Source organism: Armigeres subalbatus, chromosome 1 (genome assembly GCF_024139115.2).
Source record: "Armigeres subalbatus isolate Guangzhou_Male chromosome 1, GZ_Asu_2, whole genome shotgun sequence".
Classification (NCBI taxonomy): Eukaryota; Metazoa; Arthropoda; class Insecta; order Diptera; family Culicidae; genus Armigeres; species Armigeres subalbatus.
In genome coordinates, this window is record NC_085139.1 from 254,211,220 (window position 1) to 254,236,070 (window position 24,851).

The 24,851-nt window shown below is 44.7% G+C and overlaps 1 protein-coding gene across 2 annotated transcripts in view; it reads right to left on the bottom strand.

Moving 5' to 3' along the window:
* LOC134212897 (serine/threonine-protein kinase 32B-like) overlaps positions 1-24,851 on the bottom strand; it is a 219,275-nt gene that overhangs the window by 13,783 nt on the left and 180,641 nt on the right. The window lies entirely within an intron of this gene.

Below are 24,851 nucleotides of genomic sequence, written 5' to 3' on the forward strand. Positions count from 1 at the left end.
TCCTCCGGGAATTCCTCCGGAAGTTCCTCCGGAAGTTCTTCCGGGAATTCCTCCGGAAGTTCCTCCGGGAATTCCTCCGGAAGTTCCTCCGGGAATTCCTCCGGAAGTTCCTCCGGGAATTCCTCCGGAAGTTCCTCCGGGAATTCCTCCGGAAGTTCCTCCGGAATTCCTCCGAAGTTCCTCGGAATTCCTCCGGAAGTTCCTCCGGGAATTCCTCCGGAAGTTCCTCCGGGAATTCCTCCGGAAGTTCCTCCGGAAATTCCTCCGGAAGTTCCTCCGGGAATTCCTCCGGGAATTCCTCCGGAAGTTCCTCCAGGAATTCCTCCGGAAGTTCCTCCGGGAATTCCTCCGGAAGTTCCTCCGGGAATTCCTCCGGAAGTTCCTCCGGGAATTCCTCCGGAAGTTCCTCCGGGAATTCCTCCGGAAGTTCCTCCGGGAATTCCTCCGGAAGTTCCTCCGGGAATTCCTCCGGAAGTTCCTCCGGAAGTTCCTCCGGGAATTCCTCCGGAAGTTCCTCCGGGAATTCCTCCGGAAGTTCCTCCGGGAATTCCTCCGGAAGTTCCTCCGAATTCCTCCTGACGTTCCTCCGAATTCCTCCTGAAGTTTCTCCAGGAATTCCTCGGAAGTTATTCCGGGAATTCTTCCGGAAGTTCCTTCAGGAATTCCTCAGAAGTTCCTCCGAATTCCTCCGGAAGTTCCTCCAATTCCTCCGGAAGTTCCTCCAGAATTCCTCCGGAAGTTCCTCCGGGAATTCCTCCGGAAGTTCCTCCGAATTCCTCCGGAAGTTCCTCCGAATTCCTCCGGAAGTTCCTCCGGGAATTCCTCCGGAAGTTCCTCCGGGAATTCCTCCGGAAGTTCCTCCGAATTCCTCCGGAAGTTCCTCCGGGAATTCCTCCGGAAGTTCCTCCGAATTCCTCCGGAAGTTCCTCCGGGAATTCCTCCGGAAGTTCCTCCGGAAGTTCCTCCGGAAGTTCCTCCGGGAATTCCTCCGGAAATTCTTCCGAGAATTCCTCCGGAAGTTCCTCCGAGAATTCCTCCGGAAGTTCCTCCGGGAATTCCTCCGGAAGTTCCTCCGGGAATTCCTCCGGAAGTACTTGTACTTTAGTACTAAAGTACTTCACTTGATATAGCGAATCTTGACATGAGATGCCATATGCATTATTTCCAGTGAAAACTAGATGTACAAACACTGATGTCAAGATGCTCTATATCAAGTGATATAGCTCATAATCTTCTATATCAAGTGATATAGCTCATAATCAGCCTCCGGGAATTCCTCCGGAAGTTCCTCCGGGAATTCCTCCGGAAGTTCCTCCAGGAATTCCTCCGGAAGTTCCTCCAGGAATTCCTCCGGAAGTTCCTCCAGGAATTCCTCCGGAAGTTCCTCCAGGAATTCCTCAGGAAGTTCCTCCAGGAATTCCTCCGGAAGTTCCTCCAGGAATTCCTCCGGAAGTTCCTCCAGGAATTCCTCCGGAAGTTCCTCCAGGAATTCCTCCGGAAGTTCCTCCAGGAATTCCTCCGGAAGTTCCTCCAGGAATTCCTCCGGAAGTTCCTCCAGGAATTCCTCCAGAAGTTCCTCCAGGAATTCCTCCGGAAGTTCCTCCAGGAATTCCTCCGGAAGTTCCTCCAGGAATTCCTCCGGAAGTTCCTCCAGGAATTCCTCCGGAAGTTCCTCCAGGAACTCCTCCGGAAGTTCCTCCAGGAATTCCTCCGGAAGTTCCTCCAGGAATTCCTCCGGAAGTTCCTCCAGGAATTCCTCCGGAAGTTCCTCCAGGAATTCCTCCGGAAGTTCCTCCAGGAATTCCTCCGGAAGTTCCTCCAGGAATTCCTCCGGAAGTTCCTCCAGGAATTCCTCCGGAAGTTCCTCCAGGAATTCCTCGGAAGTTCCTCCAGGAATTCCTCCGGAAGTTCCTCCGGGAATTCCTCCGGAAGTTCCTCCAGCAATTCCTCCGGAAGTTCCTCCAGCAATTCCTCCGGAAGTTCCTCCAGGAATTCCTCCGGAAGTTCCTCCAGGAATTCCTCCGGAAGTTCCTCCAGGAAGTCCTCCGGAAGTTCCTCCAGGAATTCCTCCGGAAGTTCCTCCAGGAATTCCTCCGGAAGTTCCTCCAGGAATTCCTCCGGAAGTTCCTCCAGGAATTCCTCCGGAAGTTCCTCCAGGAGTTCTTCCGGGAATTCCTCCGGAAGTTCCTCCAGGAATTCCTCCGGAAGTTCCTCCAGGAATTCCTCCGGAAGTTCCTCCAGGAATTCTTCCGGAAGTTCCTCCAGGAATTCCTCCGGAAGTTCCTCCAGGAATTGCTCCGGAAGTTCCTCCAGGAATTCCTCCGGAAGTTCCTCCAGGAATTTCTCCGGAAATTCCTCCAGGAATTCCTCCGGCAGTTCCTCCAGGAATTCCTCCGGAAGTTCCTCCAGGAATTCCTCCGGAAGTTCCTCCAGGAATTCCTCCGGAAGTTCCTCCAGGAATTCCTCCGTAAGATCCTCCAGGAATTTCTCAGGATGTTCCTCCAGGAATTTCTCAGGATGTTCCTCCAGGAATTCCTCAGGATGTTCCTTCAGGAATTCCTCCGGAAGTTCCTCCAGTAATTCCTCCGGAAGTTCCTCCAGGAATTCCTCCGGAAGTTCCTCCTGCAATTCCTCCGGAAGTTCCTCCAGGAATTCCTCCGGAAGTTCCTCCAGGAATTCCTCCGGAAGTTCCTCCAGGAATTCCTCCGGAAGTTCCTCCAGGAATTCCTCCGGAAGTTCCTCCAGGAATTCCTCCGGAAGTTCCTCCAGGAATTCCTCCGGAAGTTCCTCCAGGAATTCCTCCGGAAGTTTCTCCATGAATTCCTCCGGAAGTTCCTCCATGAATTGCTCCGGGGGTTTCTCAAAGAAATTCCACCGGATTTTCCAACGTAAGTTCCTCAAATGAATTCCTCTGGAAGCTCCTCAAAATAATTTGGGGTACTTCCGGAGGAATTCCTTTGATGAACTTCTGGAGGAATTTCTTTGAGGAACACTCGGAAGAACTCCCGGAGGAATTCTTGGAATGGTTTCCGGCCTTTGGTATTGAAAGGGTTTACGGTCGTTTCATTAAACCGGAAGCGGGTTATCTTGAATTCCAAAATGGCGCCAAACATCGATTTCTGGCTTCTACGCATCGAGCGCATTCCGGCAATATCCATATTGCATGGGTTTCCGGTCGTTTCAACGAACCGGAAATCGGCCATCTTGAATTCCAAAATGGCGGTAATTTCTCTCGTTTCAAATGATATTTACTGGTACAATTCGTACAACGAGAGATAGGGACATGGCAGGTATTTTCGTCTGTTCGTCATAGTCTTGAAAACCAATAAAAGAGACGCTTTTTTGTAAAACTCATACGTACCAAATTGTAGGATCAAGAGAAACGTTCTGCTATAGTGGAGTTTCAGCTAATGTACGTTGCTTTCGTTGGTTTTAGCCCCTACGACGATGGACGGAAATACCTGCCGTGTCCCTATTACTTTTCCGCATTTTTTTAAATCTTAATCATGAATTTAGCAGACAACCGGGCATAATAGACGAATTTTGAGTTATGTTACTAACAAAACTCAATGCAATCCATTTCACCAATATTCAATCATCACTACATTAATATTTGAGTACTTCTTGGAAGCGGAAAATAAAGTTTTTCGTTGATTAAATCGCAATTATGGATAGCGGGCTTGGTAGTCATATGGCTACTGCTTCTGCCTCATACGCAGGAGGTCGTGGGTTCAATCCCAGGTCCGTTCCATTCTCTTACTTTGTATCTTTATCTATATTTCTCATGTTCTAGCCATCGCTAGAACTGAAAATGGACTTCCATACCGTTTCCATCTCAATTCCAATACCTGCAACTTGAATATTCTAACAGTAATCTGCTAGAATTGGAAATGAACTATAAAGCGCGTTTCCAAACATCCAATTAGAAATTCCATCAGTTGCTTTCTCCTATCTATCACATTGGCAGCTCGTTAACCAAGACGGACCTCTGCCTCTCGAACCTAACCCAAAAAACTTCCAACAAATTCCGCATGAACTCATGGCAAGTGCAGAGGTATATTTGGCTTGCAGTGGGCGAGTGATTGCATCATCATTTCCTCCCCATTCCCTACATTGACTTGCATTCTGACGTGGCAGGCGCCAGTATGACCTAACAAATGAGATCACCAGTACTTGTACATTGAAGATTTTTTTTTTTTTATCTTTATTTTTGAGATTTTCAGCCCGCGGCTGGCTCATCTCATGAGATAATATTTCACAACAATTAAATACAATGCATTCTGAATAAAATTAATTATTTTTTCTTGGATCGTGTGTTGTATACTTTCCAGTCCGAATGACAATTTTTTCCACTATCACCAGCATCAGCAATAACATCACTGCACGATCTTTTGGGAATATTGTCTTCTTGATTATCGCTTGTTGTTGCAGATGCAGTAGACAATCGCCTCTTCGCGCTGGCTCCAGTACCGGACTCTATGAAGTTATCAGTTTGTTCGTCACCATCACCGTCACTGTTGTTGTTGTTTTTCTCTTCGTCTTCATAGTCGTCCTCATCGCTTTCGCTTGCATCGGCTCGCATCGGCGGAGGGTCGCTATTGTGTTGTTTGTTGGATGATGTTGAAACCGTCGCTGCTGGAGGACGCGTTTGGGATTGGTTTTGTTTTTGTCCAGTTACAAGCGTGGGCTCGTCATCGATAACGATACGAGATGGTATTGCTTTCTCTAGCATCATTCGCACCACTCTTACACCATTTGCTACTCCCGGAAAAAAGTTCTTCCACGTCTCGTTCTGTACGGAGATAACTTTACCATATTGCTTTAGGCAATCCGATATGGTTTCATTCGGCATTCTCGGAGGAAGATCATGAATCCTCAATGTAGTGGTGGGGCCATCTACGTATACCGGAATATGATAGAATACGCCGAGACGGTGAAATGAGTGTTTGAGGTGATGTTCTTTTTGTAGTCGTGCGGCTACGCCTGCGCTGTTCATCTCAACAAACACACAGTCATTGAGGTTGTGCAGTTGGATGCTTTTCACATCAGCCATGTTAAGCTTGAGAGATTCCTCAAGAAACTGCTTTACCTGGGCCAAAGGAGGGCGTCTCGGGAGGACACTGAAATCCACGACAATGGTGTTCTTCCTGTGCGACATATTACGCTAATTACACTTTATTTTCGTCACTAGGTATATGTACGAAATTGTGTTGGTTATTTACGTCAACTGTGCGGGAAACGTCTGTCACGCGCGAAAGACAATTGTCGACTGACATTGAAGATGTGTGCTAGTCCCAAGCAAACATCTGTTGGTTCCCTGTGCAAGAACAGCTGATCTGGTCATAATGGAGTAGCAACTACGAGCAGTCAATCAAGCTCAAGCTCAAATCGCAATTATGGTGTTTTTTGGGGATATCCACGAGAGAAGGCTGATTGGAGCTTTTGCGAGCTTTTGGGAGACGAAGTCTCCTTCTCAGACTTCCACATTGGAATGATTTTGACTGACGACGGCAAGTAGCTGAGATGGAGGCACTTAGTAAGGATAATCGAAGGGACCTCGAAGAATGTAGTTGGAGATACAGGATGTTGTCGAAGCCTTGGTTCTTCATATTCTCCGATGATTTGGAATAGGCCGTCAATTCGCTATATAAGAAATCCACTTCTTCTGAGTAGTCGTTGGAAGTAAAATGGTTGTCGTTTGCATGCTCGTTAACGGCTGCTTCTTGTGAAATGACGATGGTCAGTCCAGGATTGTGCGAGCTGACGAAGTGACGATCTATTTCGGCTGGCTGAGTTATCAAGCGATCCGTAGAGCCATTGTTGTCTAATTGGGATATGGGCCGAGGCTTGGATTTTAGTATTTTGGCCGATTTCGAGAACAGCTTAGCACAGTGTGGAAGAGTACGGATATTGTCAGGCCTTGATAATTTTTGTCATGCGATTGCAACGTGTCTAAAGCGCTGGCAACTTGGTACGTTGGTACTGCCTGCGAGTGAAAAGATAAATTTGCAAAAAGAGTTTTTGTGACAAAGTCTAAATACCTATTCAGAAAGTTTCATCGATATCTGAGAGGGTGTTGACAACATTTGTTCGAGATGGTGCGAAATGCGTCTATAAGATAATTCTTTAAGCGAACACTATCTTAATCTGATGAATCATTTTGGAGATTCATAAAATCTTACCAGGATGCATTGATGATTAATATTCACAAAAGCCTCACGTTCGCCGGCGCCTGATTCTAGGGATATAAACATTCCAAATTGACAAAATTCCAGTGGCGAGCTCCAAGCTGAAAATTTCTTATTCAAATTAGATTTGACAGCCATCTATCCATTTGAAAATAGATTCAAATTGCTGTCGATTGATGATTATTTTATTATACAACATTTTACATTCGCATTTACTCACCTGTTATCAAATACTCTTATTGTCGCTTGGCCTTTGATCATTCTGTTATATGAGAACTAGCCTCATATTAGGTTGTGAAGCAATTAATTTTGAATTCGAGTTTATCCACGAAAGGGTGGATTTGAGCAAAACAATCGATTACGATCGAATCAGAGGATTAGCATGTTTGCTGGAGCATCTCTGTAATAACACTTAAACAATCAAAAAGCCAAATTGGTTCGAGCTGAAACATCCGCGTTAAATTGCTCTGTCGAATGATACTTAGGACCCCAGTTTGCCAGCTCTATTTGAATACAATTAAATTCCATCAAGAGCAACCTCAAAGTAAAAGCCCCAGAAGCCGACGCGAACTATAATAACGTCGGGCGAGAGCTGAAACCCGAAAAGTTGCAACCGGATTCACAATAATAATACCAGACGCGCTACTGATTTAATTACACGGATGGCGACCGACCTGATGACCTGCCTGCCCGTTTGCCGGAGGTACGGTGCAGTTGCCAGGAAATTAGCGCATAGTTTGCCTCGGAATGTTGAATGGAAACTGTATATCTGCTGTTTCGTTGCCATTACCAGGAACTCGATACAGTTTCAACCGAGTGGCGAATCCTTTCATCTGCGTCTTCTGGCGCAGCACGGATGCTTCTCTTTCGTGGTTTGTCTGCTTTTACTGGCGTTGCGTTCCATAATGGAGATATTGCCGCCACACATCTGAAAAACATGCCATACAAATGTTCGGCGGATATGAGGAAATGTCAAAGAACGTCTCACCGAAAAAAACGGAACCAAAAAGCCTTGAGATTCTAATCCGATACCACCACGTCTTGTGATCTGTGTCATAAGATCCGAATAATTTCGACCTTTTCAAAAGCCGTACCTAATTTGAACTTAAAAATTAAATACTGTTATCCGTTAGTTAGCTACACGACATGCTTAAACCACTCTCTTCCGTATTCATATTTTACATGCACTTAATTGGATTACATTTAACATGTAATATTCATTTCTCACAAATGTTTCCGCCAAAAAGCGAACATTATCGCATTACTGTGGGAATTTGACTGCTGTTTCGGGGAACAGAAAAAGAACTGAAACGAGCAGCGAAACTTGCCGACTTCATGACTATCAGCACGGTTCGTAAAATTCGTTGATTCGGAAATAAAAGGCCGGGTCGGACCGCAACAAAAGGCTGACAAAAAAATCCTCCATTCATGGGTTTTCTGACACGGTCGGTGTGTGTTTCCCCTGTTCCGAGTATATTCGTGTGCTGGTTGATGCTTGTTAACTGGTTGATTCCAAGAAAGGACGATTGTGTGGTGTTGAGTGTGGGGATGATTATGAAAACATGGGTTCAATATTGTACACGTGTAGTGCAGAAGGAACCCCATTGAAAAGGAGAAGGTTTATAACAAAGCATTCAATTCGCACGATTTCCATCGTTCCGGACACTTCAAGCCCGAGTTGCCTGATTCCGTTTCTTTGCAGGAACAATATTCCTTCAGTTCAGTTAAAGTGATTTGCCTATTTTCGAGTATTGACCACCCGACATAAATATTAAATTACAAAGTTGTAAAAAACACCGATGTGCATAATACATATTATGTGTATGATTTTGATATTTTTAAATGTATTGGAGGTAACCACTTTAGTTCGATGGGACTGGAACCCATGACCGTCAATGCGCTAGATTTGTGATTTTAACCACCTAAGCTACGAAGGTCCATATTCACTTCGGAGTTTTACAGAACAATATTCACTCATCCATTTAATTTATTTAGTTCACATCTCAACATTAGGCACTGAAGCAACAATTGGACGCCACAAAACATGGTTCAAGGCTACATCTCTCCATCCTCTGTTGCTTTCCACGCTCATCAAATCGTTTTGGATTTTGCTTGCTGCGCTCTATGTGTTTTTGTTACAACAGGCTCCGAAGGAAATACCATGTTTGTCGGTTTGCTATCCGGCATTCTTGCAATATGCCCTGCCCATCGTATCCTTCCGATTTTTGCCACCTCCTTAATACTGCACACTTAGTTTTTATTTCTGCAGCTCGGCAAAAATCCGCACAGCCGTGCGCCAGCAAAATAAAAAACTGATATTTCAGCAGAAATGACATTTGTTAGCTGATTTTCGGCAAAATATTTGATGATTTTCAAAAATTTTGACAGAAATCTCAGCCAAAAACATGATTGCTGGGGCACGGCTGTGCGAATCTCGGTAAAAGTTGGCCATTTTGCTGAGATCCCGGTAAAAAAAATTAAGTGTGTGGGTTAACCACAGCGTTTTCCAGCGGTACTGCACGGACGAGCTTTATCTTTTACTTACTGCATAGAAATTAGAAAACAACAAGACCAGTAACTATAACTTTACGGAAAAAGTATTCATAACATAAGTCCACCTTTTCCTTTTCAAAAGATTGCTATTCTCTCCGCGACAAGAAACATTTTAATCATCATTTGCAGTTAGATTTTGAGAAGCTGTAACTGGTTTCAAACGACCAGAAGGATTGTTAGACCTATATGCAATAGTCTCATCGTAATGAATTTAACAAAAAGGTAATCAGTTTCTGCTTCGATTGAAAGCTGATGAAGTAATGCTGGATAGAGGAGATTGTTCGTGATGTTTGAAACGAAGTTTCTTATTGCGGCAGTAGCTTAGTAGCACAACCTGATATCTGCATGATGTTTCAGCGCAAAATTTTGATATTGTCGTCTGACACTTCATCACCTACACCAAACATATCCAAGTTCCTGGAGGAACTTCCGGGGGAGTTCCTGGAGGAGCTTCCGAAGGAATTCCTGGAGGAACTTCTGGAGGAACTCCTGGGGGAACTTCCGGAGGAATTCCTGGAGGAACTTCCGGAGGAATTCCTGGAGGAACTTTCGAAGGAATTCCGGGAGGAACTTCCAAAGGATTTCCTAGGGAATCCCTGGTGGAACTTCCGGAGGAATTCTTGGGAGAACTTCCGGAGGAATTCCTGGAGAAACTTTCGAAGGAATTCCTGGAGGAACTTCCGGAGGAATTCCTGGAGGAACTTCTGGAGGAACTTCCGGAGGTATTCCTGGAGGAATTCCGGGAGGAACTTCCGGGGGAATTCCGGAAGGAACTTCCGGAGGAATTCCGGAAGGAACTTCCGGAGGAATTCCGGAAGGAACTTCTGGAGGAATTCCGGAAGGAACTTCCGGAGGATTTCAGGAGGAACTTCCGGAGGATTTCCTGGAGAAACTTCCGAAGGAATTCAGGAGGAACTTCCAGAGGAATTCAGGAGAAACTCCCGGAAGAATTCAGGAGGAACTTCCAGAGGACTTCCGGGAGAAACTCCCGGAGGAATTCCGGGAGGAACTTCCGGAGGAATTCCTGGAGGAACTTCCGGAGAAATTCCTGGAGGAACTTCCGGAGGAATTCCTGGAGGAACTTCCGGAGGAATTCCTGGAGGAACTTCCGGAGGAATTCCTGGAGGAACTTCCGGAGGAATTCCTGGAGGAACTTCCGGAGGAATTCCTGGAGGAACTTCCGGAGGAATTCCTGGAGGAACTTCCGGAGGAATTCCTGGAGGAACTTCCGGAGGAATTCCTGGAGGAACTTCCGGAGGAATTCCTGGAGGAACTTCCGGAGGAATTCCTGGAGGAACTTCCGGAGGAATTCCTGGAGGAACTTCCGGAGGAATTCCTGGAGGAACTTCCGGAGGAATTCCTGGAGGAACTTCGGAGGAATTCCTGGAGGAACTTCCGGAGGAATTCCTGGAGGAACTTCCGGAGGAATTCCTGGAGGAACTTCCGGAGGAATTCCTGGAGGAACTTCGGAGGAATTCCTGGAGGAACTTCCGGAGGAATTCCTGGAGGAACTTCCGGAGGAATTCCTGGAGGAACTTCCGGAGGAATTCCTGGAGGAACTTCGGAGGAATTCCTGGAGGAACTTCCGAGGAATTCCTGGAGGAACTTCCGGAGAATTCCTGGAAGGAACTTCCGGAGGAATTCCTGGAGGAACTTCCGGAGGAATTCCTGGAGGAACTTCCGGAGGAATTCCTGGAGGAACTTCGGAGGAATTCCTGGAGGAACTTCCGGAGGAATTCCTGGAGGAACTTCCGGAGGAATTCCTGGAGGAACTTCCGGAGGAATTCCTGGAGGAACTTCCGGAGGAATTCCTGGAGGAACTTCCGGAGGAATTCCTGGAGGAACTTCCGGAGGAATTCCTGGAGGAACTTCCGGAGGAATTCCTGGAGGAACTTCCGGAGGAATTCCTGGAGGAACTTCCGGAGGAATTCCTGGAGGAACTTCCGGAGGAATTCCTGGAGGAACTTCCGGAGGAATTCCTGGAGGAACTTCCGGAGGAATTCCTGGAGGAACTTCCGGACGAATTCCTGGAGGAACTTCCGGAGGAATTCCTGCAGGAACTTCCGGAGGAATTCCTGGAGGAACTTCCGGAGGAATTCCTGGAGGAACTTCCAGAGGAATTCCTGGAGGAACTTCCGGAGGAATTCCTGGAGGAACTTCCGGAGGAATTCCTGGAGGAACTTCCGGAGGAATTCCTGGAGGAACTTCCGGAGGAATTGATGGCAGAGCTTCCGGAGGGATTGCTGGAGCAACTTTCGGAGGAGTTACTGGAGCAACTTTCGGAGGAGTTACTGGAGGAACTTCCGAAAGAATTTTTGAAGGAACTCCCGAAGGAATTTCTGGAGTAACTCTCGGAGGAATTCCTGGAGGAACTTCGGAGGAATTCCTGGAGGAACTTCCGGAGGAATTCCTGGAGGAACTTCCGGAGGAATTCCTGGAGGAACTTCCGGAGGAACTTCCGGAGGAATTCCTGGAGGAACTTCCGGAGGAATTCCTGGAGGAACTTCCGGAGGAATTCCTGGAGGAACTTCCGGAGGAATTCCTGGAGGAACTTCCGGGGGAATTCCTGGAGAAACTTCGGGGAGAATCCCTGGAGGAATTTCCGCAGCAATTCCTGGAGAAATTTCCGGAGGAATTCCTGGAAGAACTGGAGGAATTCCTGGAGGAACTTCCGGAGGAATTCCCGGAGGAACTTCGGAGGAATTCCCGGAGGAACTTCCGGAGGAATTCCCGGAGGAACTTCCGGAGGAATTCGGAGGAACTTCCGGAGGAATTCCCGGAGGAACTTCGGAGGAATTCCCGGAGGAACTTCCGGAGGAATTCCCGGAGGAACTTCCGGAGGAATTCCCGGAGGAACTTCGGAGGAATTCCGGAGGAACTTCGGAGGAATTCCGGAGGAACTTCCGGAGGAATTCCGGAGGAACTTCGGAGGAATTCGGAGGAACTTCGGAGGAATTCCGGAGGAACTTCCGGAGGAATTCCCGGAGGAACTTCCGGAGGAATTCCCGGAGGAACTTCGGAGGAATTCCCGGAGGAACTTCCGGAGGAATTCCGGAGGAACTTCCGGAGGAATTCCCGGAGGAACTTCGGAGGAATTCCGGAGGAACTTCGGAGGAATTCCTGGAGGAACTTCCGGAGGAATTCCCGGAGGAACTTCCGGAGGAATTCCCGGAGGAACTTCGGAGGAATTCCTGAGGAACTTCCGGAGGAATTCCGGAGGAACTTCCGGAGGAATTCCGGAGGAACTTCCGGAGGAACTTCCGGAGGAATTCCGGAGGAACTTCGGAGGAATTCACGGAGGAACTTCGGAGGAATTCCTGGAGGAACTTCCGGAGGAATTCCTGGAGGAACTTCCGGAGGAATTCCTGGAGGAACTTCCGGAGGAATTCCTGGAGGAACTTCCGGAGGAATTCCTGGAGGAACTTCCGGAGGAATTCCTGGAGGAACTTCCGGAGGAATTCCTGGAGGAACTTCCGGAGGAATTCCTGGAGGAACTTCCGGAGGAATTCGGAGGAACTTCCGGAGGAATTCCCGGAGGAACTTCGGAGGAATTCCCGGAGGAACTTCCGGAGGAATTCCGGAGGAACTTCCGGAGGAATTCCCGGAGGAACTTCCGGAGGAATTCCCGGAGGAACTTCCGGAGGAATTCGGAGGAACTTCCGGAGGAATTCCGGAGGAACTTCCGGAGGAATTCCGGAGGAACTGTCGGAGGAACTTCCGGAGGAACTTCCGGAGGAATTCCGGAGGAACTTCGGAGGAATTCCGGAGGAACTTCCGGAGGAATTCCGGAGGAACTTCCGGAGGAATTCCAGGAGGAACTTCGGAGGAATTCCCGGAGGAACTTCGGAGGAATTCGGAGGAACTTCCGGAGGAATTCCCGGAGGAACTTCCGGAGGAATTCCCGGAGGAACTTCCGGAGGAATTCCCGGAGGAACTTCCGGAGGAATTCCCGGAGGAACTTCCGGAGGAATTCCGGAGGAACTTCGGAGGAATTCGGAGGAACTTCCGAGGAATTCCGGAGGAACTTCCGGAGGAATTCCCGGAGGAACTTCGGAGGAATTCCGGAGGAACTTCGGAGGAATTCGGAGGAACTTCGGAGGAATTCCCGGAGGAACTTCCGGAGGAATTCGGAGGAACTTCCGGAGGAATTCCCGGAGGAACTTCCGGAGGAATTCCCGGAGGAACTTCCGGAGGAATTCGGAGGAACTTCGGAGGAATTCCGGAGGAACTTCCGGAGGAATTCCCGGAGGAACTTCCGGAGGAATTCCTGGAGGAACTTCGGAGGAATTCCCGGAGGAACTTCCGGAGGAATTCGGAGGAACTTCCGGAGGAATTCCAGGAGGAACTTCCGGAGGAATTCGGAGGAACTTCCGGAGGAATTCCCAGAGGAACTTCAGGAGGAATTCCAGGAGGAACTTCCGGAGGAATTCCCGGAGGAACTTCCGCCGGAATTCCCGGCGGAACTTGTGGGGGCATTCCCGGAGGAACTTCCGGAGGAATCCCCGGAGGAACTTCCGGAGGAATTCCCGGAGGAACTTCCGGAGGAACTTCCGGAGGAATTCCTGGAGGAACTTCCGGAGGAATTCCTGGATGCTTCAGGAAGCATATTCAGGATGAACAGTTACCCTAACCGCTCTGTAGTAAGTTCCAGGTGCCCTGGGGGAAGTGGTCAATTTGAAAACGTTCAGAACCTTATCAATATGGGTATCAAACTTCAAGACTTTCTATGGAGATGCTTCAGGAGGCATATTCAGGATGATCAGTAGCCCTGACCACTCTGTAGTAGGTTCCAGGTGCCTCGGGGGAAGTGGTCAATTTGAAATACGTTCAGAATCCTATCAATATGGGTATCAAACTTCAAGATTTTTCATGGAGATGCTTCAGGAAGCATATTCAGGACGATCAGTTGCCCTGACTACTCTGTGGTAGATTCCAGGTGCCCCGGGGGAAGTGGTCAATTTGAAAAACGTTCAGAATCATATCAATATGGGTATCAAACTTCAAGATTTTTCGAGGTGATACTTTTAAATGCATTTTAGAACCAGCAGCTGTCATGACCACTCTGTAGTAGGTTCCAGGTGTCCTGGGGAAGTGGCCAATTTGCAAAATGTTCGAAACCATATCAAAATGAGTATCAAAGTTCAAGGTTATTCATGGAAATGCTTTTGGACTCTCCTGTCGAATAGAGTTCGCCGCCGCACGAAGTTGACCATCTACAAAACGCTCATTAGACTGGTCTGCCTCTATGGCCACGAAATTTGGATGTTGCTGGCGAAGGACCAACGCGCCCTTGGAGTTTCCGAATGGAAGGTGTTGCGGACCATCTATGGTGAGGTGAAGATGGAAGACAATGGAGGTGGTGGTGGAGGTCAATGAACCACGAGTTGTAACTGTTAGGAGAACTACCCACAAGGTACAATTTTGGCAATTACGGTGGGCCGGGCAAGAAGCCAGACTGTCAGACGTTAACCCGATTGAGATAATGCTTCGATAATAATCCGACCGGTACAAGAAAAAGAGGCGTGCAGCGGTTACGGTGGATCGACAAAGTGGAACGCGGCCAGCGGATCTTTCGCAGACAGAACAACACCAGGATTTGTCATCATATCAACAAATACCTTGTCTTCCAAAATAATTTGATAATCGGCAGGCTTCACTTTGCCTTTAAGTGCCATAATAGGACCATGGCCATGTCCCCCCACCCCACACAATTGCTAAGTCATGCTTGCGACCTGCTGCCATTGATGGCAGGCCATCTTACACTTGGTCGATCCACCCTGACCGCATCGCGCCTCTTCTTCTTGTACCGGTCGGATCATTATCGAGCACCATCACAATCGGGTTGTCGTCTGACATTCTGGCTACATGCCCGGCCCACCGTAACCGCCAAAATTGTACCGTGTGGTAGTTCTCCTAACAGTTACAACTCGTGATTCATTGGCCTCCACCACCATCTCCTTTGGCTTCCATCTGCACTCCACCATAAATAGTCCGCAACTTCTTCCATTCGGAAGCTCCAAGGGCGCGTTGGTCCTTCGCCAGCAACATCCAACTTTCGTGGCCATAGAGGCCGACCAGTCTAATGAGCGTTTTGTAGATGGTCAACTTCGTGCGGCGGCGAACTCTATTCGACAGGAGAGTCCAAAAGCATCTCTATGAAAAACCTTGAACTTTGATACTCATTTTGATATGGTTTCGAACATTTTGCAAATTGGCCACTTCCCCAAGACACCTGGATCCTACCACAGAGTGGTCATGACAGCTGCTGGTTCTAAAATGCATTTAGAAGTATCACCTCGAAAAATCCTGAAGTTTGATACCCATATTGATAGGGTTCTGAACGTTTTTCAAATTGGCCACTTCCCCCGGGGCACCTTGAACCTACTACAGAGCGGTCAGGGTAACTGATCGTCCTGAATATGCTTCCTGAAGCATCTCCATGAAAAATCTTGAAGTTTGATACCCATATTGATAGGGTTCTGAACGTTTTCCAAATTCGCCACTTCCCCCGGGGCACCTTGAACCTACTACAGAGCGGTCAGGGTAACTGATCGTCCTGAATATGCTTCCTGAAGCATCTCCATGAAAAATCTTGAAGTTTGATACCCATATTGATAGGGTTCTGAACGTTTTTCAAATTGGCCACTTCCCCCGGGGCACCTTGAACCTACTACAGAGCGGTCAGGGTAACTGATCGTCCTGAATATGCTTTCTGAAGCATCTTCATGAAAAATCTTGAAGGGTTCTGAACGTTTTTCAAATTGGCCACTTCCCCCGGGGCACCTGGAACCTACTACAGAGTGGTCAGGGCAACTGATCGTCCTGCATATGCTTCCTGAAGCATCTCCATGAAAAATCTTGAAGTTTGATACCAATATTGATATGGTACCGGATAATATATACGTGATTGGAAGGATATACATAATTGACCATAGTATCCGGAAACAGGTTTACTGAAATGGTCATATCTCGGATGTTTTTCACCGGATCTTAGCGCAACCACCCGCATTCAGTTTTCAATAAGATCTAGTTTCTAGGAAAATAGTTTTCATCGATGTAACTTTAAACCACTCAAAAATACGAGCTGCAAAAAAATGTGTTTTTGACATGGTCTCCGAAAATACGGAACATCTCCGGTATCCTGTGGCCAGTATTCGTGACCATGCATGTTCCTAAATCTTTACTAAATTTGTCGTCGAATGCTTCCGGTTTTGTCCAATTTCATTAATTTTTCAAAAAGTTATAAGGATTTGAATTTGGGGCAAATTTTGCCTATCTCAATCATTTTGCCTAACCCCTGTAAGTACCGTTACGGCCCCTTTTATTTCCACTGGTCATCATCTTCGTCGTCGTCAGCATCAGCAACTCGCAGGTGGAACTTTCTCGTAGTCGTAAAATTCGCTATCGGTTGCTTGTTTCACTACGATGGCGTCTGTGGCGGTCGTGGGTGGCAGGCACCACTGGCAGCAGCGCGGTGGAGTACATTATTCATTTATTCATGATAAATTCTCCTTTTATAATTGCAATTTTGAATTAGTCTAAAAATTATCGATTGGGGAATTATTTACAATTTAAGCAGGTGGAACTGGCTCAGGAGATCAAGAAACAGAAGCGCTCTCCGAAGTGTTTCTGTTAACAACATCCCATTCGACAACTGATTGACAATTCAACTCGAACTGAATTGGTAAAAAACTTAGTTCTCATCAGTGCCAATTCAATGCCTAATATGTTTGAATCATGCCAATCGATCGCCATATCAGGCCCAAATTGTTCACAATCTAGTGCTGTCAATCATCATCGTAGTTCAAACAGCAACAACGGCCCATTACCATGGCGTCAGGCCGTCCGTCGCCGGTTAAATGATGTGGCTTTAATCCATCTAATGACCATCACTCTTCCTGCCAACATTTTGTCCTCCGCAAGATTGACGCCCGCTCGTCCCATCATTCCAACGATCTCAACGACGGAGCTGTTGTGGAAAGCGCATCGATGAAAGAACCACCACAACACCACTGCCCCACGCTGATGAAAACTCGCGTCATGGTGTCCACCACCCTACCCAGACCAGCGCATCCTTGTGCAGTAATTACCAATTAAACCACGACGACCGTCGACAACGGCGCTGACTGCGACAGAGAAGCAAACCGGATGGATAAAAGTTTCACTTTTCCACCAAATTTAATCCTCAATGAGCTGTTATCGTTGCCGCCGTACGTACTCCACTGCCGCAGACCACGAGGACGAGAGGATATCATCGTCGCTATCATTTTCATCATCATGATCGTCATCACCATCATGGTGGACATTGTAGTTATTGACGGTGGCCTCGGGGCGCCCAAGTCACGTACCTGACACCACCGAGCCCGCCCGGCGTTGCTGCACTACCGAGGTGAAAGTTGTCCTTCCGACTGAGTGTGTCCTGCCGTGGTGGGTTTCATTCGACAGAGGGTTTGGGTCGGAGCAAAGCGGTGCGTCAGCAGAAGACAAGAGATTTTGCAAATGAAATTAGTGGGTCTGTTGTTTAGATGGGTAAACTTAATCCGAGATATTAAACAGCTGCTACAGGGGAATTAGAGTAAGTGATAATCACGGCACTTGTAATTGTGAAGTGGGTGGCGAAACATGAATTCATTATTGTTGAGCAGTGTTATTATGGAAATGAAAGAAAATCTTATTGCTGTATAGGGTCCTAATCATTTCATGAAATATCGAATTATATGATGAAATGAGTGAAGAATAATGTTGGCATCAACATTAAAAATGTCGAGCTCAATGAGATTAGAATCACTTACAAATCTGAATCTAGAAAATGGAAAAGGCTTGTAACTTGACCTCACTCGAAAATTTGAATGCAGAATCTAGAAGTTTTATGATGAGATTTTTTGTTGATTCATAATTCAAAGCTTAGAAATAACAAATCAGAGATTCTAATGCGAACTAAGAACATTGGTTTTCTGTATTCAAAATGCAATACAATGTACTGAATCCAGAACGCATAATGCACTTCATCCAGACTATTCCAGTAAAGTCACGTTCAGCCAATTACCTAATCGGCTTATTCAAGTGCAGTAAACTATTTCATTACGGTGAGAAGGTACAACCATTATTACCCTGCTCGTGATGTAGCCCCAATCCTTCCCCTTAGCCAGTTTTACTATCTGCCCCACCCACAAGATCGAAGCCAAATCCGAAAGTTCGGTGGCTTTCAATCGGATTTGACTATGGCCTTCGGGTGGGATGCGGTTTCCCAGCAAACAACAAAATCCCTCTCCGCACTCCATCTATACGACGTCGACAAGATGATCAACTCGATGTCGACGAAGACGATTGTTAGCTTCTTGGTTGGTGAACTTCGTTCGTGTAGAGAAAGGGGTGCATGGTAAAGCTTATTATTCCCGGGCAGTCCATTTTGGTTTGCAGTCTGATGAGGGACCCCAACGTGTGCTGCTGATGCTGGAACGGTTCGGAGATATTTACGTTCGTGTCTTCGTTTGTTTCCCTCTCTCACAGGAGGAGTGTGGGAGAAATTTGGATCAAATTCCGTTTTCCGCAACTGGTGGCGATGGAACCGGAACTGCTCCGCTTGGTATCTCTTCCCGGTTGCTGGTACGAGGCGGGCAGATGGGGAGCTCGATGTTGTTTTCTTGTTGTCAGGTTTGGGGTTTTATTTGCTTGTTTAACGCTCGATTTGTTCCTTCAAATGAAGCAATTTACGTCAATCTCCTGAACCGTTGTTGTTCCTCTGTGGGCGGGGTAGGGGTAAAGCCTTTATCTAGACAAACTCGTGCGATGGAAGCCATCTTTTGGATTTGCTGCACGTTATTGGGTTGATAAATTTGTTGAACCACCCGACCAGCGGTGGATTTGGACGATTTGCGGTGTTTACGATGCAATCAGGCTGTTATTGGATTGGCTTTTAGATGGCAATCAAATCAGAAGAGTTGGTAAGAGCGCAATGTAGTATAAACCCCTGGTTGTGCGATCTTTATTCGTAATTCGTTTAACCTTTTGCTTTTACATAATCCATAGGTCCCATGGCATGTAACATATGCTCGGCCTCTCGGCTCGGAATTCAGCGAAATTTGTTAGGACTTCTTTAGGTCAATACTGTAGAGTTCTAGAAGTTATTTATAAGGAGTTCTCGGTGGATTTCCATAGTAACACCAAGAAGAGTTTTAGAAGTAAATCTCAGAGGTATTCCCCAATTAATGATCGGTGGAATTTTCAGAGCAGTTTTCGTTAAAAGTTGTGAAGGAATTCGCAGAAGGATTTCTGAATTAAATCCTAAGACACTTTTGAAGAAATTTCGGAAATCTTTAATAAATTTTCGAAGCAACTTCCGAAATAATTTTAAGAGAAACTTCCGGGGTAATTTTTGAAGGAGCTTCAGGAAAAATTCCGGGAGGTCTTTCCTTGAGAATTTCCAGAGGAACATCCGGAAGAATTACCAGAGGAACTTCCGGATAACTTCCCAGAGGAACTTCAAGAAAAAAATTCCGGAGGAACTTCCTGACGAATTCCCGGAGGAACTTCCGGAGCAATTCTCGGAGGAACTTCCGAAGAAATTCCCGAAAGCACTTCCGGAGGAATTCCCGAAGGAACTTCCGGAGGAATTCCCGAAGGAACTTCCGGAGGAATTCCCGAAGAAACTTCAGGAGAAATTCCCGAAGGAACTTCCGGAGAAATTCACGAAAAAATTTCTGGAGGAATTCCCGAAAAATACCCGGAGGAATTCCCGAAAGAACTTTCGGAGGAATTTCCGGAAAAATACCCGAAGGAACTTCCGGAGGAACTTTCGGAGGAATTCCCGGAGCAACTTCCGGAGGAATTCCCGGAGGAACTTCCGGAGGAATTCTCGGAGGAATTCCCGGAGGAACTTCCGGAGGAATTCCCGGAGAAACTTTCGGAAGAATTCCCGAAGGAACTTCCGGAGGAATTCCCGAAGGAACTTCCGGAAAAATTCCCGTAGGAATTCCCGAAGGAATTCCCGGAAGAACTTCCGGAGGAATCCCCGGGGGAATTTCCGGAGGAATGCCAGGAGGAACTTCCGGAGGAATTCCCGGAGGAACTTCCGGAGGAACTTCCGGAGGAACTTCCGGAGGAATTCCTGGAGGAACTTCCGGAGGAATTCCGGAGGAACTTCGGAGGAATTCCGGAGGAACTTCCGCAGGAATTCCCGGAGGAACTTCCGGAGGAATTCTCGGGGGAATTCCGGAGGAACTTCCGGAGGAATTCCCGGAGAAACTTTCGGAAGAATTCCCGAAGGAACTTTCGGAGGAATTTCCGGAAAAATCCCCGAAGGAACTTCCGGAGGAACTTTCGGAGGAATTCCCGGAGCAACTTCCGGAGGAATTCCCGGAGGAACTTCCGGAGGAATTCTCGGAGGAATTCCCGGAGGAACTTCCGGAGGAATTCTGGAGAAACTTTCGGAAGAATTCGGAGGAACTTCCGGAGGAATTCGAAGGAACTTCGGAAAAATTCCCGGAGGAACTTCCGGAGGAACTTCGGAGGAATTCGAAGGAATTCGGAAGAACTTCGGAGGAATCCCAGGGAATTTCGGAGGAATGCCAGGAGGAACTTCGGAGGAATTCCCGGAGGAACTTCGGAGGAATTCGGAGGAACTTCGGAGGAATTCGGAGGAACTTCCGGAGGAATTCCCGGAGGAACTTCCGGAGGAATTCCGGAGGAACTTCGGAGGAATTCCCGGAGGAACTTCCGGAGGAATTCGGAGGAACTTCCGGAGGAATTCCGGAGGAACTTCGGAGGAATTCCCGGAGGAACTTCGGAGGAATTCCCGGAGGAACTTCCGGAGGAATTCCGGAGGAACTTCCGGAGGAATTCCCGGAGGAACTTCCGGAGGAATTCCCGGAGGAACTTCGGAGGAATTCCGGAGGAACTTCCGGAGGAATTCGGAGGAACTTCCGGAGGAATTCGGAGGAACTTCCGGAGGAATTCCGGAGGAACTTCCGGAGGAATTCCCGGAGGAACTTCCGGAGGAATTCGGAGGAACTTCCGGAGGAATTCGGAGGAACTTCCGGAGGAATTCAGGAGGAACTTCGGAGGAATTCGGAGGAACTTCCGGAGGAATTCGGAGGAACTTCCGGAGAAATTCCCGGAGGAACTTCGGAGGAATTCCCGGAGGAACTTCGGAGGAATTCCCGGAGGAACCTCCGGAGGATTTCCGGAGGACCTTACGGCGGAATTACCGGAGGAACTTCCGGAGGAATTACCGGAGAAACTTCCAGAGGAATTCCGGAGGAACTTCCGGAGGAATTCCGGAGGAACTTCGGAGGAATTCCGGAGGAACTTCCGGAGGAATTCCTCGGAGGAATTACCGGAGGAACTTCGGAGGAATTCCGGAGGAACTTCCGGAGGAATTCCAGGAGGAACTTCCGGAGGAATTCCCGGAGGAACTTCCGGAGGAATCCCGGAGGAACTTCCGGAGGAATTCACGGAGGAACTTCCGGAGGAACTTCCGGAGGAATTCGGAGGAACTTCGGAGGAATTCGGAGGAACTTCCGGAGGAATTCCGGGAGGAACTCCGGAGGAATTCCCGGAGGAACTTCCGGAGGAATTCCCGGAGGAACTTCCGGAGGAGTTCCCGGAGGAACTTCCGGAGGAGTTCCGGAGGGACTTCCTGAGGAATTCCCGGAGGAGCTTCCGGATGAATTCCCGGAGGAACTTCCGCAGGAATTCCCGGAGGAACTTCCGCAGGAATTCGCGGAGGAACTTCCGCAGAAATTCCGGGAGGAACTTCCGCAGGAGTTCCCGGAGGTACTTCCGCAGGAATTGTCGGAGGAACTTCCGCAGGAACTTCCGGAGGAATTCCTGGAGGAACTTCCGGAGGAATTCCCGGAGGAACTTCCGGAGGAATTCGGAGGAACTTCGGAGGAATTCGGAGGAACTTCCGGGGAATTCCGGAGGAACTTCCGGGGAATTCCCGGAGGAACTTCCGGAGGAATTCCCGGAGGAACTTCCGGAGGAATTTCGGGAGGAATTTCCGGAGGAACTTTCGAAGGCGTTCCTGAAGGAACTTCCGGAGGCGTTCCTGAAAGAACTTCCGGAGTAATTCTCGGTGGAATTCCCGGTGGAATTGTCTTATTTGTCTTATTTGTTTCATTTGTCTTATTTGTCTTATTTGTCTTATTTGTCTTATTTGTCTTATTTGTCTTATTTGTCTTATTTGTCTTATTTGTCTTATTTGTCTTATTTGTCTTATTTTTCTTATTTGTCTTATTTGTCTTATTTGTCTTATTTGTCTTATTTGTCTTATTTGTCTTATTTGTCTTATTTGTCTTATTTGTCTTATTTGTCTTATTTGCCTTATTTGTCTTATTTGTCTTATTTGTCTTATTTATCTTATTTGTCTTATTTGTCTTATTTGTCTTATTTGTCTTATTTGTCTTATTTGTCTTATTTGTCTTATTTGTCTTATTTGTCTTATTTGTCTTATTTGTCTTATTTGTCTTATTTGTCTTATTTGTCTTATTTGTCTTATTTGTCTTGTTGTCTTATTTGTCTTATTTGTCTTATTTGTCTTGTTGTCTTATTTGTCTTATTTGTCTTATTTGTCTTGTTGTCTTATTTGTCTTATTTGTCTTATTTGTCTTATTTGTCTTATTTGTCTTATTTGTCTTATTTGTCTTATTTGTCTTATTTGTCTTATTTGTCTTATTTGTCTTATTTGTCTTATTTGTCTTATTTGTCTTATTTGTCTTATTTGTCTTATTTGTCTTATTTGTCTTATTTGTCTTATTTGTCTTATTTGTCTTATTTGTCTTATTTGTCTTATTTGTCTTATTTGTCTTATTTGTCTTATTTGTCTTATTTGTCTTATTTGGCTTATTTGTCTTATTTGTCTTATTTGCCTTATTTGCCTTATTTGCCTTATTTGCCTTATTTGTCTTATTTGTCTTATTTGTCTTATTTGTCTTATTTGTCTTATTTGTCTTATTTGTCTTATTTGTCTTATTTGTCTTATTTGTCTTATTTGTCTTATTTGTCTTATTTGTCTTATTTGTCTTATTTGTCTTGTTTGTCTTATTTGTCTTATTTGTCTTATTTGTCTTATTTGTCTTATTTGTCTTATTTGTCTTATTTGTCTTATTTGTCTTATTTGTCTTATTTGTCTTATTTGTCTTATTTGTCTTATTTGTCTTATTTGTCTTATTTGTCTTATTTGTCTTATTTGTCTTATTTGTCTTATTTGTCTTATTTGTCTTATTTGTCTTATTTGTCTTATTTGTCTTATTTGTCTTATTTGTCTTATTTGTCTTATTTGTCTTATTTGTCTTATTTGTCTTATTTGTCTTATTTGTCTTATTTGTCTTATTTGTCTTATTTGTCTTATTTGTCTTATTTGTCTTATTTGTCTTATTTGTCTTTTGTATTTGTCTTATTTGTCTTATTTGTCTTATTTGTCTTATTTGTCTTATTTGTCTTATTTGTCTTATTTGTCTTATTTGTCTTATTTGTCTTATTTGTCTTATTTGTCTTATTTGTCTTATTTGTCTTATTTGTCTTATTTGTCTGGTTTGTCTTATTTGTCTTATTTGTCTTATTGTCTTATTTGTCTTATTTGTCTTATTTGTCTTATTTGTCTTATTTGTCTTATTTGTCTTGTTGTCTTATTTGTCTTATTTGTCTTATTTGTCTTATTTGTCTTATTTGTCTTATTTGTCTTATTTGTCTTATTTGTCTTATTTGTCTTATTTGTCTTATTTGTCTTGTTGTCTTATTTGTCTTATTTGTCTTGTTGTCTTATTTGTCTTATTTGTCTTATTTATCTTATTTATCTTATTTGTCTTATTTGTCTTATTTGCCTTATTTGTCTTATTTGTATTGTTTGTCTTATTTGTCTTATTTGTCTTATTTGTCTTATTTGTCTTATTTGTCTTATTTGTCTTATTTGTCTTATTTGTATTATTTGTCTTATTTGTCTTATTTGTCTTATTTGTCTTATTTGTCTTATTTGTCTTATTTGTCTTATTTGTCTTGTTTGTCTTATTTGTATTATTTGTCTTATTTGTCTTATTTGTCTTATTTGTCTTATTTGTCTTATTTGTCTTATTTGTCTTATTTGTCTTATTTGTCTTATTTGTCTTATTTGTCTTATTTGTCTTATTTGTCTTATTTGTCTTATTTGTCTTATTTGTCTTATTTGTCTTATTTGTCTTATTTGTCTTATTTGTCTTATTTGTTTTATTTGTCTTATTTGTCTTATTTGTCTTATTTGTCTTATTTGTCTTATTTGTCTTATTTGTCTTATTTGTCTTATTTGTCTTATTTGTCTTATTTTTCTTATTTTTCTTATTTTTCTTATTTTTCTTATTTTTCTTATTTTTCTTATTTGTCTTATTTGTCTTATTTGTCTTATTTGTCTTATTTGTCTTATTTGTCTTATTTGTCTCATTTGGCTTGTTGTCTTATTTGTCTTATTTGTCTTGTTGTCTTATTTGTTTTATTTGTCTTATTTGTCTTATTTGTCTTATTTGTCTTGTTTGTCTTATTTGTCTTATTTGTCTTATTTGTCTTATTTGTCTTATTTGTCTTATTTGTCTTATTTGTCTTATTTGTCTTATTTGTCTTATTTGTCTTATTTGTCTTGTTTGTCTTATTTGTATTATTTGTCTTATTTGTCTTATTTGTCTTATTTGTCTTATTTGTCTTATTTGTCTTATTTGTCTTATTTGTCTTATTTGTATTATTTGTCTTATTTGTCTTATTTGTCTTATTTGTCTTATTTGTCTTATTTGTCTTATTTGTCTTATTTGTCTTATTTGTCTTATTTGTCTTATTTGTCTTATTTGTCTTATTTGTCTTATTTGTCTTATTTGTCTTATTTGTCTTATTTGTCTTATTTGTCTTATTTGTCTTATTTGTCTTATTTGTCTTATTTGTCTTATTTGTCTTATTTGTCTTATTTGTTTTGTTTGTCTTATTTGTCTTATTTGTCTTATTTGTCTTATTTGTCTTATTTGTCTTATTTGTCTTATTTGTCTTATTTGTCTTATTTGTCTTATTTTTCTTATCTTTCTTATTTTTCTTATTTTTGTTATTTGTCTGATTTGTCTTATTTTTCTTATTTGTCTTATTTGTCTTATTTGTCTT